Source organism: Cydia splendana, chromosome 11 (genome assembly GCF_910591565.1).
Source record: "Cydia splendana chromosome 11, ilCydSple1.2, whole genome shotgun sequence".
Lineage (NCBI taxonomy): Eukaryota > Metazoa > Arthropoda > Insecta > Lepidoptera > Tortricidae > Cydia > Cydia splendana.
The window spans coordinates 15,743,061-15,764,770 of NC_085970.1; the positions used below are offsets into that span (position 1 = coordinate 15,743,061).

Sequence of the window (21,710 nt, forward strand, 5' to 3'; positions counted from 1 at the left end):
TAGGAAAATGAAGACTACTTTTGTTTACCAGCTGAACCTATGCTGAACACAAATGCTGATTAAATCATCCGTAAAGATGTACAAGGCTGTACATTGTGATGATGCGATATTTACAAATTTCACTTTCCATGTACACATTGCACTGCATATCGTCTTTTTTAGGTATAACTGCATGGGAAAAACTAGTAATACTCGATAAAACTTAATTTACTAACAGTATGCGACAGATGCGTGAGGCGCGCGCAAAATATATGAAGTGTCATCTTGACAGTTGGTGATTTTTTCTTTTATGGCGGCTCTAAATACGCGTTAAATGGCAAGCGAGCGAGATGTACTACATTGTTAATTATTCAGGACCAAATGCAAATATAATTATCAGACTACTAAAAGCGCTGGTGGCCTAGTAACTACACGAATTATTTCCGCTGATTTATTTCATTCTCTTGAGCTAGGCTTTAGCGGTAAGAGCGGGCGACTTTCCATCCGGAGGTCGCGGGCTCAAACCCCGGCTCGTACTAATGAGTTTTTCGGAACTTATGTACGAAATATCATTTGATATTTACCAGTCGCTTTTCGGTGAAGGAAAACATCGTGAGGAAACCGAACTAATCTTAATAAAGCCTAGTTTCTCCTCTGGGTTGGAAGGTCAGAAGGCAGTCGCTTACGTAAAAACTAGTGCCTACGTCAATTCTTGGGATTAGTTGTCAAGCCGATCCGAGGCTCTCATGAGCCGTGAAAATGCCGGGATAACGCGAGGATGATGATTATCAGACTACGACCAGAGAGCTGAAGTTATTTTTGGTAATAACTTCATCTCTCTGGCCCCAAGTAGTCTGTTAAGGCCCCTGTACACACTGGGCCAGCGCCGGCCAGTCCAAGGGACGCAGCCATGCGGCAGAATGAGATAGCAATATCACTTGCTCCCTCTAACACATAAATGCGTCCCTCAGACTGGCCCACGCTGGCCCAGTGTGTACAGGGGCCTTTAGGTGTATTTGTTAGAACAAACAGCTATTACCCGCGCGTACGTGAGACGTTTTATGAAGAACACACGCTGCACTTTATAGCGTAGCAATAACAATTCAAGCTAGGGTTGTACAGCCAAGGAAATTCATTAATAAATTAATAGAAAAAAAATCCAAACATACCCTTATTTTCTACCTTAAAACTCATTTCATTTCAATATTATACTACTTGATGTATTGAAAATCACATCAAAGTAAACGTCTGTAATGAAACGTTTTTTTTCTATCGAGAGAAGTTTGTCCAATTATGTAACGAGTACCCGACGTACTTACATAAAGGTCTCAAAAGCAACATATATTTTTTTCACGTGTTTAATCTTTGCCGTTTCTTAATAAAATGGCATTAAAAATTACGTTTTTAGAGCTTACCTCGCCTTAAACTAGCTACTTACCGTATTTGGATCAAAACTTTTATGACTACAATTACCAATTTTATACCTACAATCTACGCGTATAACTACAAAAATTACTAGTGGCGTTAACGTTATTCATAAGAATCATAAGCGTCTGTTAAATCTATCAAAATGTTAATAATCGTTTGTCCCTATCCGTCAATTTGACATTTCTGTTTGTTAGAAAGAAACAAAACTTAACAGCAAAATGTAAGAGATTGTTAAGTTTTATGAAAAAGGAGGTAAAAGTATATAGAAAAATGAAAACCTGAGGATAGGCAACCCTAGCGGCTGCATTAGCACAAGGTCGCGCGCCGCATAATGCGCCGCAACCTTGGCGATAGCGCTGAAACGTTCAATGCGCAGGAGTCGATAACGAACCAATATCTTACAATCCGAGTGTTGCGTTGTTTCCAGGTATTACAAGTCTCAATTTCCCGGAAAGTATCGTCCCCACAGCAGTCTTTATTAAGTATATCAGCTGGACATAGGCCAAGGATTACCACAACGACCGGTAGTGAGTTATTCTCATCCATGATCCAACGATAACCTGCGATCTGCGATCTTATCCAGATCGTCGACTATTTTTTGGTCTTATCTGGTTGTGACTTGTGAAGTTGTGACCCAAGTATGATTTTTACTCGGGAGAAATCTCAACGAGTCACTTGCAAAGAAAAGCGACAATTATTGAAGAAATGATTGATTAGCTACTTAAGGTTGTTTTAAAAGCGCAAATGACAATGCCGAGTGTTTTCAAACAATTTCCATTACCTATACGGCTAATAAATATTCAGCCTGGCAACCGCCTAGTCTAACATAAAATAATTTGCTTATTGTAATGATTGTAAATGTAATGAAGTTTCTAGATATTTATTTAATCTTAATCGTTTTGGCCGTTTGGCACACAATAATGTCATGCTTGAAACGCCGGGAAAAATGATAGAGTCGAAATTAAACTTTTGTGGGACATATTTTAAACTGTTTAGACGACAACGGTTTCACTCACTTGAATCTTGAATGATAGAGTCTGTGCGGAAAGAGAAGTCGTGGAATGTAATTGGTTCCCATACATTTCACAGACCATGAACCACAGACTCTAAATGGAAATGTGCGCGATAAAATGCATCTAAACCATTGGCATTTCTGCCACGTGGCTTACCATTTAGCGCTATTTAATCACGACGCGTTGTCGTTTTGCCTCTACGAAGCATTATCGCTAATATACCGGGAAATCCATGTTATCGGCTACGACGTAGCGCTACGACCGCAGCTCAGCGGTGAATTTTTTTGATTTGATTTGATTTGAATGTGTTAATGAATAATTGTGATTTTAGGTCCAACTTAAAAATTGCGAAGTCGTTTCGAGATTTTTTTTGTGTTTTTCTTAATTTAAAGTTTATGCAGTGAACTCACGTTAGTTCACTGCATAAGTGTGGAGCTAATGAATTAGTCTTGCAACGCGTTTAACCATTCTTTAGTCAACACCCGTGACTCCATCGTAGCTATTTATAAACTCCAGCTTTACTAAAAGCAGCTACCGAACTACCTCATGCACTACGAGTACACATGCCATTGGCAAATTCATCACAAATATGAAAATTTTAAAAGTGGAAAAAATACTGGCTTGGTTGAGACTGAACTCACGGCCTCTGGGTCGATACTCCAGCGCTCTGCGAACTGAGCCACCTAGGCCTCATCCATAGCCAGCAAATCTTTGCACCATATGGGTCTAGGGGTATGGGGGGGGTAATAGCATCGTGCGCAGACGTTTCTGCTTATTAAAAATTAATTTAATATCCCTTGGGCTCGGGTTATATTTTCGTCCCTTTTGCGGTGGAAATGGCGGGCTGCTGGGGTGCTGACGCCAAACAATTTGTGCGTGACATAGGCCGTCGACTTAGGCAAAAGGATCCCCGCTCCGATCGATTATAGTGCAGAGACTGTCCATAGCCATCCAGCGGGGTAATGCCGTGAGTATTATGGGCACTTTTGCACCGGAAGCGATAAAGAACGGGTTTGACTAATAATTACTTTCTTTGTAATTATTTAAGATGTAAAATTTAAATAAATATACTTATTAAATTTATATGAAAAATATTAATAAAGAAGTAGAAGAATAACTAAAAGCAACTTCCAATCCAAGCGTTCAAACTCATTCAAATCACCAAACACTACTTATAGGCAGCCACACAGTCATCTCAGATAAGGAATATGTATTAGACATGCTATTGTTACCATTTCATTGTCACTGTCGATGAGCGCACGTGTATTGTAAATATTTATACGTGTGAATGCAGACACGACTGAGGTCGAATTGATTTCTACATTGCCACACTGTTCTGGTATATACGTAAATACATACAGCAATCCTAGATAAATTGGTCTTTGTGTCATCATCATCTGTCAGAGGATCATGACTATCATGAGAGGATCTTTCAAAGTAGAAATGAGTTTCATGAGAGAATCTTTCTGGGAGAGAAAAGAGAATAATAGGGATATTAGGGATTATTGATAAACTAAAAGAAAGCAGGCTTCTTATTATTATTCTTCTTCTTATTCTTAATCTTAATCTTAATGAAACGACATAATAGTGTCTCAGTTAGATTCGTCCTAAATATCCCCACAAAATCCCTGGGAAGAGGAAGATCTCCCTATCCCGACGCATGGTGGTCCAATATTAAGATAGAGATTAAAGCGCAGAGCAGAACCTAATCTCTACTAAGTTTTATGTTGTTTAAATATGGCCCAAGTTTCACTTGAGTTTGTATTCTTGATTCAATCATCTATACAGCGAACTTGGTAAAGGTAAGCGGTTCCGTAGGCTATGAATCAGTAGCGTGATGGTGTCTCACTCGCATTGCCGACCGTTGGTAAACCTTATACACTCATTTTAGCATGTTAATAAAACAACAATGTTATAATGGGTCAACAGTAACACATTTCAGAAAAATAACTTCACCTACAATATTTGTTTTAATTTTCATATTATTGCGATGTCTACTCTACCTACAGGAAAGACGCAAACGAATACTTAAGCATACACATACATATTTATGACTCTAATCCGAATTTTCTAATACAAAATAATTAGGTAGGTATAGGTATGTCAAAACATCATGTTATATCCAAGCCAGGCGAGGACATTCTCACTTTTGATTTCACAGTTCCCGCTCCACAAAAACTAATCCATCTAAAAAGCATTGAAAACAAGAGTGACATAAAAAGTGACAAAGGAATGCCTCGGACACTTACAAACTACTTAACCACAGCCCGGAATGTCAAGTTATTATCGTTCGATAAGTAACTTGGACTAGAACTTGAACGATTTAAGTAGGTAACTAAGTAGTAGCAGAGTGAATTATGCAGTTCCAGTCTTTGAATTTAAAGGTGAGGTGAACTTTTTAATTTCTACTCTTTTTTGCCAAGCTGTAGAAACCTTGTTGTCCCACCATATTAACTTAGCAGTATTGACAGGATATTTGAAATAAATGACATTTATTAGAATTATGAAGGAAATAGGGATACGCCACAAAATAAACCTATGAGGTAAGTAATGCACCTAGATTGTAATTATTATGTACCTACGAAAGAATTTTGAAAACAAAAATTGGAGAGTCTTGAAATTCTTTAAACTTCCAACGGTCGCTAATGGGCCCTTTAGTTAGGCCATTCCCTGGGTGGCCAACTCAATTTGTCGTTAAGTCACTATAATCTATTCCCTCATCTATCGCCTCCGACGAAACAACAGGTATCGATAACGCAGTGTCCACACAATGGGCAGGAATGCGGCGTCGCGTATCGAAGCCGTGTTATGGAAATAACGACCGGTGAAGCGGAGTTATGCTGCTTATGTAACCAAACTCGTATTCCAATCGTAGTTACTGCTTAGTGATTAACGCTTCGGTAATCGTCTTTAAGTGTCTTCGCTTCAGCTCCAGCCACTTTAATACATATGTTGATCAAGCGACAAGTTGAAGAGTTCAGATAAATATCAAGAGATCTGTCATTTAGATTGTATTTTTTATATTGTTTTAGGTCGGCCAAAGAAGTGTTCAGCCAGTGTCATAAGCAAATGATGCAAATAAACTTGAAATAAGAAAAAGCCGGACAAGTGCGAGTTGGACTCGCCCACCGAGGGTTCCGTACTTTTTAGTATTTGTTGTTATAGAGGCAAATTTCAACTGTCTAGCTATCACGGTTCATGGGATACAGCCTGGTGATAGACAGACAGACGGACAGGGGAGTCTTAGTAATAGTTGGTAATAGGGTCCCTTTTTACCCTTTGGGTATGGAACCCTAATTAATGGCACCATACGAATCTTTGTTATGAAGCAAAATTAGAGAATAGCGCCCTCGTAGAGTTTGTCGGTTGTGTCAAGTTGTCAACACACTTGGCAAACAGTCAGCAGTGTCAGAACACAACGGTAGACTCATCCACAGCCCTATACATAGGTACATACACTTAGTTTCAAAATATTTACAATACAGGTACAGCTTAAAAAAAATTACAACTATTGATCCGGAAGCTAATTGTAAAAATAACTTTTCAAAATGGACCATAATGAAAAGTTAAAAAAAATCTTGTGTCGTCACAAAGTACATTGTTGAAAAAAAAGACTACTCGTATTTGACTGCTCCCTGATATCGTCCGGCGAACTGGTAATCTGTGGGCCCCTAAATATGGCAGTTGTTATATGTCCCCTATGTGACCCAAATACGAAACTGTAAATCTAATCAAACAGACACGTGTCCATATTTACTTATCGTAAAGTTCACACCTGCTTCCCTACTAAGCATATATAAATGGTAGAAAGTTATACGGTTAGTTTACTTTTTAAGAAAATTATATTTGCAAATGCTAATCAATATAGTTGTAATATTTAATTACTTCGGTTACCGCGATAGTTATTAATGAAATAAAATAATTTGTTAATTATCTACGTGATATTTACAATTGTTTTGTTTTATTTTAGTTCAGGGATCATAGCCATTAATGACTGTCATATTTATATCGACAAACGCCAATCAAAAAGTAAAAATATGTCGTAATGACATTACGTACCTATATAGTACGTCTACCACCGGTTTTTACATACTGCCGTATTCGAACTTCAAGATATTCACAAGAGACGACACGTACTAGATCCATTCTAGATACGTTATAGTTTAGATATCAACTAGTTCTCTTTTGCAGCGCAATTCGGGCAACCAATGTCACTTTTACGTTAGATAGCGTAAGATATCTATTAGATGAGAATTGGATCTCTAAGTCATATCCTGAGGAAATCGTTCAAGAGTATCTCCAGAATCGCGCAAATGTCATATTTGACATTTGCGCGATTCTTGGTGATGTCTAAAAGATATCTAATAGATGTCTATTTCAAAATCCGAATCGGGCCCATAGACATAACGCTCACGTCTACGTAATTTACTTTCCGTACATCTCGCTTGCACTAATATGCGAGTACGAGCGAGATGCATAGAAAGTAAGATACGTAGACGTGAGCGTATATGTCAGTGTCAGAACTGATGGTAGACGTAAAGTTTAAGTAGTTTGCCGTTTCCTATAAAGCTTTTTCACTTGGCTTGGTCTCCAGGCAATAAAAGTAAAGCAAAAGTTTCCAAATAATATAAAAGTTCAAAATTTTCCTAACCGGAATGATCGTAGTTTACCTACTTATCCCGGTTTCACCTGTTCAATTAATTTGACCGGCCAAAGAACTCAATCTCCAATTAGGCGACCAGTTATGGGCAGGCTAACTAGTTTCGTTGAACCCGAATTGAAAGGTGCATACGATTCCATGCAGCGTGAATGGTGTCATCAATGATCAATTGATCATAGTAGGTAAGTAGGTATAGCCGCAATGGGGTAATTCGATAGGTTCCGAATGGTTTCTAATGTGTAGGCGCAAGTGAAGGTTAGTTTCGTGGTACTTATAATTGAATATTTTAAAGTTATTTGGACGCAATATATGTGGTTAATAAGAAAAATGTGTCAGGAATTTGCAACAATTGCCTTGAAATGACTTTAGGCCCGAAGTAATTTGCAAGGAATCATAAGTACTTATGTAGTTTGTTACCCGACTACCAAAAGGGATTAAAGGCACTCATTTCTGCCGAGGTAGTTTGGCGCTCCAACGAGCCAATAGTCCGAGGCTGAAATGATGCCTTTCACCCGAGTTTAACACTCTACTTTTCATTTCAAATACGAGGAAAGTAAAATGCATAGAAATGCTAGAGACCGCGAAATTTTTTTCACGTTAAGAAAACGCGTCATAAAAATGGGTGAAAACACTGCTCTAAAGCAAAAACAGATTCTTCTATAGATTAAAGTGATCTCAAATAATCTTAATGTATAAAACTTCTACCGTTTCTAAACCAACCAACTTATGTACCTACCTATTGAAAATAACTGATGCAGCATCATATTCTTTATTTTTTATTGATCGGTAGATGCCCTGTTAGCACTGTTAGCAATGCTAACAGGGCATTTTGACAACAGGAGCTCATTGTCCCCATTCCAGCATTTCCCAAACTATGGCTCGCGACCCACTGGTCGAGTTGATGAGTGGGCCCTGAAGCCCCTGAAACTACTAGAATCACTAAGCGTTACCAATAATATTGTATGCCCTTTTTAAGACAGCCAAGAGGTGGGTCCCGAATTTGGCAGTTTTTTTAGGTGGGTGGTCGGAGCCCAATCAACTTTGGGAACCACTGCCCCATTTGATGAATATGTCACCGGCAGTGTAAGTACTTAGTTCACTGCTTGAAGTAAGTACACCTATTACCTGTAAGGATCATTATTTATTAATAGCTTATATTTTGATCATTCTCACTTTTATTTATGATTAGCTTATAAAAGAGTATCAATTGACTCATACTTGTCACTGGTTCCCGCCATTTTGAATTGTTATAAAAAGGCCGGTATAGCAGTGACAAGTGGCCAGTTCGAGTACGGACAAGTTAGAGTGAAGACGTCTTGAATAATTGATTGTAAATTGGTTGTTATAATGTTTGTAACAAATGAATAAAGTTAAAATATTGGTACAAGTAATAGTTTTCATCATCAACCCGGTAATAACCCAACATACCTAGTTCACAGAGTTCACTGCTTGTTAAAATACGCAATGTACATAGTAGCATATACGCATCTCAGTGCAGTAAAGGTCATCGACATGTTTCGGATGCCACATGCCACATGTCGCGGTTTCCGGCGCATGCGCTGGGGTTCCGTAATTTTAATGGCTTTTTTACAGTTTAACACTCTTCACTGCTGAATAGTTAACTAGACACGGAAATAAGCCGTTTCTGGTGTGTAAGACAATATCCACGGGCTGCTTCTAACCGTATCTCCAATTAACTAATTATTTTAACTCCACAAAATCTTTTACATCTTAGATGCTGGACAACTATACCACATAGGGCAATCGTGCGGGGTGCGAGTGGCGAGGGTGGGTCGCGGGCACCCGAGCTGCATACATCGCCATTGTTAGAATGTTAGTAGCTCGGTACTACTTACAGGACTAGCGTGTCTTATTTGACATGTGCAGTTTTTTGGGTAGTTGTGTAAAAGTCTGTACCTACTGTGCAGTGCCGGCATTTACGCAAACATCAAAGGCGTCGATCCACTGCTACTTTTTACACTGGGACTATGCTCTGGCAAGCCAGCTTTTTCAGTAGCATAAGGCGGCAATAACTCTCTGACACCCTGCCTCACTGACTGACACACTGCCACACCGCGCCTCATGATTTTTTTCAGAAGGGAGAAAAATGTTGAACAGAAATTACAGAAGTAATAAAATAAAGAGAGCAAGAGTAAAGTTCCACTCACCCATTAATTAGTCCTATAAGATATTCAATCAATCAATGCTACAATGGACGCCATTTTGTTTCATCATGATTATTAGTTATTACATGAAGTACCTATCTAGATTCTACGCGTAATGTTAGTACCTACGCATCTAACATTACTATTACTACTGATTTATAAGACATTGTTTCCATTACAATTAATAAACCACTTATCAAGGGAAAGGGGACTATGACAACATTATGCTAAATTGCCAGCATATATTATTACGTCCTTATATGTTAATGTTTATATGTATAGCTTGCACCGTATAATCATAAATTATCCTACTAGTTGCCTACTGTTAGTATAGAACTATAGATAAGCCCATTTGTTTTTATAGGTGCTGTCGGTAAATATAAACCAAACGCATGAGCTATATATATATTGTTTATTTTGCTTCACGGCATTTTTTCGAAATGACTATTGTATTGAGTGCGTCGCAATACTCGCAATTAAAATGATTAATTATGTGTCTTTTAAGTACCAATACTTAAGCATACCTACAATTATTTTAATCTCAAAACTTAGGTAGGTACTTCACTTCTATTACTTACGTAAAAGAACAACAAAGAAAAACTCACCTTCAAAAGGGTAACTTTTAATCCAAAACAGTGCGTTCTATTTTCAAAATCCCGAACGCGATTTCGTTGGTCCAAAAGGGCGGGAAACTACTTACGTAAGCAAAGATGCGGCGTGCGCGCGCCGCGTTCGCGCCAATACTGACTGAACTGACAGATGAGGTTCCACAGCAGCTGATTTTTGTTTTACACTAAGAACAATGCAATAGAAACCGTATTATTAGGCAAATAAGGATATAATTAACTTCAGTCTGGATGCACCAGCTGATTTTTGTTTAACATGTTGTTTGATGGAATATAAACTCTTTATTCAGGTATTAAAGTCCAAATGCTACTTCGAATACTTCGATTGTTGTTCCAACACTTCCAACATGTATTTTACAAAACATAATGTTAATTAAATCTTTTGACGAAGCATATAACGTTCATAACGGCATAATCGGTGAATTGCGTGATTTTTCACGTGCAATGAAAAGGGGAAGAAAATCGAAAGTTACATTATTAGCGATATCGAAATGTTGCTGCTGGGTTATGCTCTGGTTTCCTAAGATAGCGGTGCCGTCATATAGCGGCCGTCTCCATACAAAATACTACGACATCCATATTTAGCCGTATTATTTTGTATGGAGACGGCCGCTATATGACGGCACCGCTATCCTAGGAAAATCGAGCTTTAGTCGGGAAAGATTTTATAAATAACGAGGTTGATGCTGCGTACTTCGATTTCAGGAAGGCCTTCGACCTGTACGGTTACCATCAGTTTGTCACTGACATAAACGCCGTCGAGAACGTAATTTACTTTCTATACATCTCGCTCGCACTCGCATACTAGTGCAAACGGGATGTATAGAAAGTAAATTACGTTCTCGACGGCGTTTATGTCAGTGACAAACTGATGGTAACCGTACTGGTCGATAACGACATTCTGTTGGGGAAACTAGCGCTAGCTCATGTCAGGGTGAGCGGTTTTGAATCAAAGGATTACTACACCCGGTCTGGAGTAAGTCAGGGCAGTACTCTGGGGCCTACGCTGTTTCTCCTTATCGTGAATGATTTGCCTGACGTAGCTCGCACTGCCAAATGCCTCCTTTTTACTGATGACCTGAAGCTGTTCCGAGGTATCAGTAGTGTGGCTGACAGTGTGGCATTGTAGGCTGATATTGATGCTGCAGCTGAGTGGAGTGTGTTAAATCGGCTAAGGCTATCGGGTGCTGTAAAGTGATAACTTTCTCACGCAAACGTTCGCCACTCCTAACTCAATACAGTTTAGCTGATGTCACCCTGGAGAGAGTTAGCGAAATCCGCGACTTAGGCTTAATTCTTGTGGATAAATTTGACTTTCACACACATGTCATTAATATTAGTAAACAGGCTAGTAAAATTTTAGGATTTGTTATGCGGATATGTAAACAGTTTCATGTTGGAGTGGCTAAAGTTCTATATAACGCATATTAGAGCATTAGCAAATTAGAGTACGGTGCAATTGTCTGGGATCCTTACGAAGACCAGTACTCTCTAATGTTGGAGAGAATACAGCGCAAATTTGCTCGCTGGTTATATAAAAATGCAATACTGCTAGACTCTTTCTTAACGAAATCGGCTCACTTTATATTTCGTCATCAACTTTACATGCGTTTACAGATCGTATCTTCTCAAAATAGTTCGTATTTGTCATGCTACTTCAGTCAACCTCAATACTTTTTGTACCGAGTCTGACTGAAATTAAGACACGTTCGTAAGTTTCCGTAAAAATACGATGGAAATTAATTATGCACTATATCTGTACAACCGCTTAAGGCAGCATTTGAAATGCGCGCGAACTTCGTAAAATTTTCTTTCAGTTCCTTGGTAAATATCTGTCATTCTTATGAAAAATACATTTATCGCAACAGACTTGAGATAAGCAACCAAATTAATAACAGCCTTATCAAAAAAGCCTTTTTTTTATATATTTTTGTGATACCATTATACATACGAGTACCTATTTCTCCATATTTTTATCCGACTACGACAAAACCAAAAATTGTGATTTTATTTATTTATTTAATCTTTATTGCACATAAAAAATGGCAAACTTAAAGCATCAAGGCATTCTCTACCGTGACGTACTACCGCACTTTAGCGGAAGATGAAAGATAGAAATGTGATTGCAGAAAATTTCAAATGTTTCTGTATAACCAAAAAAAGTTACAGGTAAAAATAAAAACCTGGAAGTAAGTAAGGTAGAAGTACTAGTGCTCGACGCTGCACTAGTATTCGTCATGGGCACTTTATGTCAAAGTAATATATACAGGTTAAATTAGAACGGCGAAGATTTTTCTGTATTCAAATTTATCCTTGTCACTTTGACATAAAGTGCCCATGTCGAATACTAGTGCAGCGTCGAGCACTAGTACTTCTACCTAACTCAACTTAGAAATAAAAAACATGTTGTAGCTCTTTCGGAACCTGGTTGCTTCATGCCATCAGTCATTATCATCACATAAAGTCTAATCAAATAGCCTTTTAAATATTACTAATGAATGATATACAAATCAAATCTTGTTTTCTGACTTTGATATCGTCCCAAACATGCGCACAGGCATATCAAATTGCTAAGGTCATTGGCAAGTCAGTCTGCCTGGGTCTAGCAATTTTCCACCGGCTACTCCCAAATTTTAGAAGCGTGAGATTGCTATCTCTGTCTACGAATTCAGACTTATAATTAGGTACAGTGGCTGTGTTTTTATTTTTGGATGGATTATTTAAATATTTAATTTACAGAAATAATGCTTATATAGATAGGTATCATGGATTATTAGTTGTCAAGCGGACCCCAGGCTAAATCGGGATAACGCGAGGGAGAAGTGAGAGATAGATACTCAACTCGTATGATAAATTATTAGGATATGTAGTGGCGAATCCGTGATAAACACGATAAAATAACGTAAAAAATAAGCTTACAAGTTGTTAGTGTATACCTACAGCAAAATTATATCATAACAACCACATTTCCAAATAGTTTGTGTAGATAAATCAGTATTTAAAGAAACGATTAAATATTATATGTAAATAATATGTATAAGAAACAAAGAGGTACTGATAATTACAGATATAAAGTAGGCGATTGTATTTCAACTGATTTTTTTGAATTCTCTCTTCGTTTAATACCCAAGCACCAAAATAATAAAATCAAGGACCAATTAACAATCAAAATAAATTATTAAACCAAAAGTCTTGAAACTGCACATTCTGACATTCAATCAGTGCGTCTGTCTGTCGTCAGACGAGGCTTGCGAAAGCATTGTTGTCGCGCGGGCAGCGTGACGGACAGACGGACGGACTGAATTAGTGCCTATATGATAATGGACAGCAGGAATAGATGATATGTCATGTCGACGGTTTGATAGGCATGCGGTATCTACGCACCGGAAAATTGATTAATTAAACCAAAATTAACTGTATATATACACCTTTAATAATAACTAGTGATACGAAACAACCGCCATGTGGGATTTTGATTCGACGATTATAGTCCCGATAGCCGGCGAACGGTCTCATAGCAGAGAGTTTCGACCAACAGCTTGAGAGACTCGCTAGGTGGCTGGATCACGGGTCACATACAGAATGCGGTAGTTTTGGACACTCTCTACCGGCTTTCACCACTGGCACCTTGGGCCCTGCCCCGCTGCTGGCGGCACTCTAGTCTCAGTTTATGGGACTTTCCTGTAAACATCACGTTCACGAAATAAACGGACCATTAAATACTATTTTTTGTACTTTATCCTTATATGTAGGTACCTATGTAAAAACCTTCCACATGCTTCTTAAAATTTGTATAAGTAATGAAAGTTTTAGAAATGTACCTATCCAAATCGTTAACTTTTGCGATGTCCTCAGAAAAGACGCCGGTTTTCCCGAAAGTTTATGACCCTTAAATATTAAACACTATACTGTAGGTACTGTTCTTTTAGTCATATATCATATTGCGATGGTGGCCTAGCGGTAAGAGCGTGCGACTTGCAATCCGGAGGTCGGTCGCGGGTTCAAACCCCGGCTCGTACCAATGAGTTTTTCGGAACTTATGTACGAAATATCATTCGATATTTACCAGTCGCTTTTCGGTGAAGGAAACCGGACTAATCCCAATAAGGCCTAATTTCCCCTCTGGGTTGGAAGGTCAGATGGCTGTCGCTTTCGTAAAAACTAGTGCCTACGTCAATTCATGGGATTAGTTGTCAAGCGGACCCCAGGCTCCCACGAGCCGTGGCAAAAATGACGGGATAACGCGAGGAAGAAGACATATTATAGTAACTAAGTATATGTTATGATTATGAGTTATTAGCGAGCTACCATTTAACCTACGGAGGATTTAGATAATATTTAATCAATGAAATAATTAGACACGTACTTCGTTTCACTAATTAACTATTTGCCATTGGGTCAGCGCAAACAATATGATAAGCAAACAATAACCTCGAAAGGCAAAGGTCGTTGCACCCTTATCAGTTGGGCGGGGTCGGGAGGAAATCATTAAAAATACAGAAACGCAATATTATTGCACAAACAAAATAAATGGGCGCTTTAAAGGATAACTCACGCTAGGCCCGGCCGGGCTGATCGGTAATCACGTAGTGCTTTCTATAGAAAACGAAGGGCCGGAAGCTCCGGCCCGGCCCCGGCTCGGTCTAGCGTGAGTTATCCATAAGAATTATGAAGATACGAGTAAGAATCATCTATAGGTATTTTCAACCATAAGACGTAAAATGTTCTAGTTGCCCGCTTTCAATCTTAATCAATAGAGAATCAATAAATAATCCTGTGATGAGTTCTTTTTTCACATGTGATATAATATTCTCAAAATGCGTTATATCGTTTCTTACTCCTTCCAACCACGATCAAAGCATCCTAAATGGCTCAGTGCCCTGAGATTGTATCGAATCTCATCCGACCATCATTACACATAATTCCCTTACATTAAACATATATTTTTCAAAATATTCGTTTCCTACTCCTTCCAACCACGACCTACCCCAAGCATGCTCGCATATCCTAAATGAGTCAGTGCCCAGAGATTGTATCGAATCTCATCCGACCACCATTATATAGGTTTCTTATAATAAGCATATTCTCGAAATATTCGTTCCTTACTCCTTCCACGACCTACCCCAAGCATCTTCGCATCCTAAATGGGTCAGTGTCTCGAGATTGTATCGAATCTCATCCGACCACCATTACACAATTACACATAGTTCCCTTACACATAAACATATTCTCAAATATTCGTTCCTTACTCCTTCCACACCTACCCCAAGTATCTTCGCATCCTAAATGGATCAGTGCCCCGCGATTGTATCGAATCTCATCCGATCACCATTATACATACTGCCCTCCTAAGCTAAAAAGCCGTATTTGCAGTCAATTTGTATGAAAACTGAATGCAAATACGGCTTTTTAGCTTAAGAGGGCAGCATAGCTACTGCACTCCTAAGCTGAATAGCGCTATCTCAAAAACAAATGATTTTGCAAATGGAATTCTCAGTTAAAGAAACTAAAGTATAAGTTAGCATTGAATTTTCTTTTGAGATCGCTCTTTGGCTTAGCAGGGCAGCATAGGTCTCTTACATAAACATATTCTCAAAATATTCGTTCCATACTCCTTCCACGATCTACCCCAAGCATGCTCGCATCCTAAATGGGTCAGTGCCCCAGGATTGTATCAAATCTCATCCGACCACCGCTGCACGCTGCCTATTCAACTATACGGCGTAAAAAATATTACACACGATGCCAGTTTCAATGGTAGGAAAACTTTTTATTATATGAAAATGACTGTGTTCATTTCATAGGTATGATCGAGTTCATAGGTAGTAATTAAGAAATATGTTGTAAAATATTGTTGGTTGAAGAAGGAAAAGTGGCATGAAAAAGCAGGGAATTAAAAGATATTTGCACTTTTTCTAAAACTAAACGTGCGTCTTTTTTGCGTAGTTATGTTCTCAATTTCTGGCATCATTAGGTAAAGCAGCAAAACCTGTGCTTAATTCTTGCTAAAATTTGCTATTACTTGTGGGTACTTTATTGGTATTATTTTAATCAAGAAATGCGTTCTAGTTAAGGCAAGAAAATGCAAGAAACTAAAACTGCTCAAAATGTTTCAAAATATATTATCCTAAAATCCTGAATACGAGTCTAATTTCAAATAAAGTAAAACTGGAACCCAACAATTTCTGATAAAAATGCAGGTATTGAAACTTGCCTACTAATAATAGGTAGTTCTCACATTTTAAAGTAATCTACCTATAAATAAAGGACCCGGTTCAACGAACCGAGGGAAGGACCTCAGGCCCTCAAACGTGCTCGGCATCGGAGGGCCCTCGGCCCTTTGATTTAAGGACTCATAGATACACAACAACAAAACGAACCAACTTGACTAGATGGTCGCGTAGCGTCAGACGTCTGGTAAATGAAGTGTGGTATTTAAAGTATTTAAAAATGTAAGCACTTTCAAATGCTGTCTTAATGCATTTGAAGTGTTGAAAAGGTTACTTTCTCACAGCTAAGTGGTTCCGTTTTTAGGGTTCCGTACCCAAAGGGTAAAACGGGACCCTATTACTAAGACTTCGCTGTCCGTCCGTCCGTCTGTCTGTCACCAGGCTGTATCTCACGAACCGTGATAGCTAGACAGTTGAAATTTTCACAGATGATGTATTTCTGTTGCCGCTATAACAACAAATACTAAAAACAGAATAAAATAAAGATTTAAATGGGGCTCCCATACAACAAACGTGATTTTTGACCAAAGTTAAGCAACGTCGGGAGTGGTCAGTACTTGGATGGGTGACCGTTTTTTTTTGCTTTTTTTTCGTTTTTTTTTTTTGCATTATGGTACGGAACCCTTCGTGCGCGAGTCCGACTCGCACTTGTTACATATGGTTACACATATATATTTTTTGCAAAGGTATATCTAGTAGAGAAGCGCAGATACCTGTGCCTCTAAATGCATAAAATATCTGAGTAACAAGAAAAAAAAATTAAGAAATATTGATGTACTCGTATTAGCAACCTTGTTCCGTTGATTTGGTGGCTGCCCGAAAACCCGAAATGTAATCATGTCGGATTTGAATTCTAAATCGGACATTCCAGAAAAGTGTCGGGTTCGTGACGCTATTTTTATGACACTTTTGGACCTAATAAGCCCATATTTGGCATGATAACGGTTGATAACTAAGCTATTTTCAACGGTATATAATACAGATTTCTGCAGGTTATTAAGGTGCCATACGCGTCATTGTCCTCAACAAAGGAGATATTTTTGTGGAATGCCCCTAATGAGTATTTTTTTACATCGCCTATCGCTATAAGGTGATATCAAAAAGTAACTTTCGACAAGTGTACGAGTAGGTAATAATTACCTGGGGTACTGGATATAACCACGGATTTTTCTTTTTAAAAAATCGTAAAAATGAATCTAATCTTGCTACGCTTCAACAACGACTGCAATAAAAGGATTCATACTCCACTACCCTCACAATCGGAAGAATGACCGATCATTACGTAACATCCTGCAGCTGCATTGAAACAAAACCGAAATTTCTTCAAATTCAATCAAGCAATCTAATAAGAAAACCATAGAGCATAGAATATAGGCCATATTGTTTTTGAGAGTGCGTTGACCCTCTTGGTTTGGGTCTTGTGAGAACGCACGTGTTGCTTTATTATCCGATTACTCTTTTAATGGCATTTAAATCCTAAACTTTAGGGTTATGGTAATAGGACAGGGGTTTGAGGAGTCGCCCTGTAATATAAATTTGTAGATAATATTATGTTATCTAAGAACCCAACAGGACTATATTCTAATGGCAAAATAAGTGTATGAAATAAGGAACACATACCCTACCTACTGTAACAGAAATTATGCAATTCAATAGAGATTTAAATATTTATTATTTATTTATTGTTTATTTATGAAACACAATTGTTATGTGGGTACTTACGTTACGTAAAATGAGTGACGGTTTGAACGTCACTTGTTGTCAGTTTTTGTCAAGCAAATCAACAGATAGAGTTAGACCAAGAAAAGTCTGCAGCGGATTTGATAGCCCACGCAGTGTACGTGTTATTTTAAACGTCAAACTTCTATGAAATTATGACGTATAAATAACACTGACACTGCGTGGGCCCGATTAGAACTTAGAGATACGTCAATTTATTAATTTTTTTTTTCTTTATTGCGAGCATTGGCATCACGGCCATCAGCTCAAACAAAATTCACAAAAATACGTTACAAATAATTACAAAGTAGAACCTTAACTACTCAGAAATACACAAACAACTTAAAAACTATTAAAAATAACACAAAACAAAAAAAAGAATTAAACACCTACTAAGCCTATAACAGGCCGAAAGTATTTTTTGCAAAGTCAAATATTACTTTATATAATGAAAAATGTCTGTTTTCTTACCTTTTAATATATCAGTACAAGTACAAATAAACAACAATCTCTGTAAATTAAAATAAGGGCAATTAAAAAATAAATGGTCTAGATTACAATCTTCAGCGGGACAGAACTTACAAACAGAATTACTTGACAATTTTAGCCTGAAAAGATGAGCTGGGAAATGGCAATGGCCAAGAGTCCAAGACGCAGCCTGCACAAACTTTTAATAAACTCTCTGCCTGAGTAAACGTTACCTTTTTAGAACCAGGCTGAAGTTGATGGGTCAGGCTGAATCTCAGCCAGCCATTTCCCTTTAATATTTCTGGAACTGATTATAAGAAACATTCCACCGCTTTAGCATGACATCTTTAAGAGATTTGAATAAATCCGAACGAGGAACTTTAAAACTACAAATTTCAGAATTCACTGTATGTTTAGCAAGAGAGTCAACAATTTCATTGCCTAGTACACCTGAATGATCAGGAACCCAACAAAACTACATTGATTTTACATTTAAATAAATCATGAAATAACTTTCGCAACTCATAAATTAAGTAATTAGCATTTGCTACAATTTGTTTTGAGATAAAATCAAAAAGTTATGAGACGCAAAATCATTACAATTAATATTACATCAAAGCATAAATCATAGCTAGATCAATTTATTAATTAGAAACGTCACATTTGACACTGACATATCTAATCATTCATTCTTTTAAAATTATGGCTTCAGCCCATTGGGGCTATTTCGCCAGTGTCAAGGTCGTAGTAGCAGGGTAAAACGATTGAAATTGTACGGTTAGTACAAGACAGTGTACGGTGATTTAGCTCTTGTAAAGCGATAGCGGGCTTTACAAGAAACACGTGGACAACCGGCCGTAGACTCCAAAATGATGGTTAAACGAGCTTCAAGATAAATTCTCCATTCACTGCACACTACCACATTAGTTTACTGTATAATAGGCTATCGATATTACACTTTAAACAATATTAATGAGCAAAAAACAAATAACCAATCTCGCCGCGTGCCATCAAGATGGCGCTCGAACCGGAAGTCATATCTAATCCATATCGATTCTAGATCTATTGACGGTGACGTTTCTTCAAACAAAAACGTCACTTTTGACACTGACACATCTAATCCATATCGTTTCGAGGTCTATTTATTGACGTATCTTAAAGTTCGAATCGGGCAGACAGTGTCCGCGTCAAGGCCGCAACAGTAATGCAGCTGACCATCCGAATGTCACCTCTACGGGAACATTTACCTATTCATGGTGGTTTGTGTCGCGCAGCAACTCCATTCTCGTCCCTGTTCAAATCTACGTCACACCATCCCTTCCTTACTGCACTTGTTCACAAAGACCCTCTGTAGCTGCCTCATTCAACTGTGACATTACTGGATCCCATTCATTAGAAGTATTAAAAGCGACTCGAAAAGAGGAAATTGTAAAGGCCATTCTGTTATTGTTGTTACTATGTATATGTTATATCTGTGCATGTACATAGTTACGAATATACTCCAGAGCTGTACTGATCACTTACGACATATAGACTTAGGTTCATAAGTATCAAACTCAGCAAAATCTGTAAGTATTTCATTACAAATAAATTACATTTTATAGTGTGTGATGCTTAGAGCATTTAGTAACTGGAACTGGAGACGTCATCGCTGTCATTTTCTTTACGAAACAGTCTGCCGTTTTTTGCGGGAGAGGACGGTCGTCGGTCGTCAAATGTATTGCTATTTCTACATGATTTGTAAGTAACGTACGAATAGCCATGTCAGTCCATTTTTATAGTTTACACTATTGTGCAAGCTTTTCGGGGTAAGCTCTTAAAGGCGATTCCAGATATTAAATGCTCTAAGGTGTGATGTGACTAGAATAAAACATCAAAACTTAATGAAAACATGAAACAATCGATGACTTAAAGATGAACACGTAGCTCCTAACAATCGAAATAGCTGTCAACTAAAAAGTAAAAACAAAATGTCACGCGCATCTGTTAAAATACAGGTGTCGCGAAATGTAAACAAAAACATGAAACGCAAGCCGAGCTATGAACGAAGTCATTCATGGCATTATCATCATCATTTTACAACAGTCACAAAGAAAAGTTTAATAAAGTCTAGGTATTGTATAATAATACTGGCGCGCAAGATAGATAGAGTTAGACCAAGAAAAGTCTGCAGCGATTTTGATAGCCCACGCAGTGCGTTATTTATATACGTCATAATTTTATAGAAGTTTGACGTTTAAAATAACACTTACACTGCGTGGGCTATCAAAATCACTGCAACTTTTCTTGGTTTAACTCTATTATTAAAATTTGATTCAACTTTATAATTTAGGGACCAAGTCTTACCTTAGGATTATGTCTCCCCTAGATCGATCTTAAGTTACCTACCTATTCCACAAATATTATTTAATATTCAACTTTTTTTTAATTAAATCCCAAACTGTTATCGGGTTCCTAAGTCATATTTGATTCTCTAAGCACGTCAGTGAACAAAATGTGATTTCAGTCACTATTTTCATAAAGCTAAATGATAAACATTAAACTTATCATATTTCATTTAACATAAATTTTGAGATACTCGGACATTAATACTGACATTATGCATTCAATTAACGTCTATAAAACTCTTTACCTAACATGAAAAGCAGGCGTATCATGGATAGTTTTATCCACGTGATAAAAATACCTGTCACTTTTTAACACCGTGGAATAGAAAGTGACGGACACCGTTTTATCACGTTGTCACGTAGACAAGCACGACCATCATAGTTACACAGAGAACAAATTAGGCGCCTGCTATATGGTCCTACCGTATTAAAAAAATAACCTATTGTCTAGCCCCCAAATACAATAACGCATGCATATATGTATTACACATTAGATCAAATTTGGGCACATTTATCATTAACTATTGTTATTCGTGACATTATCATATAACAATGCGATGTCCCGATGACGATGACACATTAAAGCACATTTCCACATTGCGTTTGATATCTTGTGACATCACTAATTAACAGGACCCAACATTATAGGTCTTATTACACGTTCTTTTAATATTTTTCGAGTCTGACAACAGATGACGCTGTCTCATTACAAAATAATAATAATAAATAAATATTATACGACATTTTTTACACAAATTGACTAAGCCCCACGGTAAGCTCAAGAAGGCTTGTATTGTGGGTACTCAGTCAACGATATATATAATATATAAATACTTAAATACATAGAAAAAAACCATGACTCAGGAACATATATCTGTGGCCATCACACAAATAAATGCCCTTACCAGGATTTGAACCCGGGACCATCGGCTTCATAGGCAGGGTCACTGCCCACTAGGCCAGAGCGGTCTTAGAAGTAAAAGTGACTATTATATCACTAACTGTCGTTTTATCACGTCGAATCGGCTTCTGATT

At 37.8% G+C, this 21,710-nt stretch overlaps 1 protein-coding gene across 1 annotated transcript in view; it reads right to left on the reverse strand.

Moving 5' to 3' along the window:
* The window catches only part of LOC134794949 (uncharacterized), a 50,685-nt gene extending 40,626 nt beyond the window's left edge, over nt 1-10,059 (reverse strand). Inside the window, exon 1 of the mRNA XM_063766820.1 lies at nt 9,851-10,059. The gene's annotated coding sequence lies outside the window, so the exon portion shown is untranslated. The remainder of the gene's footprint in view (nt 1-9,850) is intronic.
* Between the last annotated feature and the right edge of the window lie 11,651 nt (nt 10,060-21,710).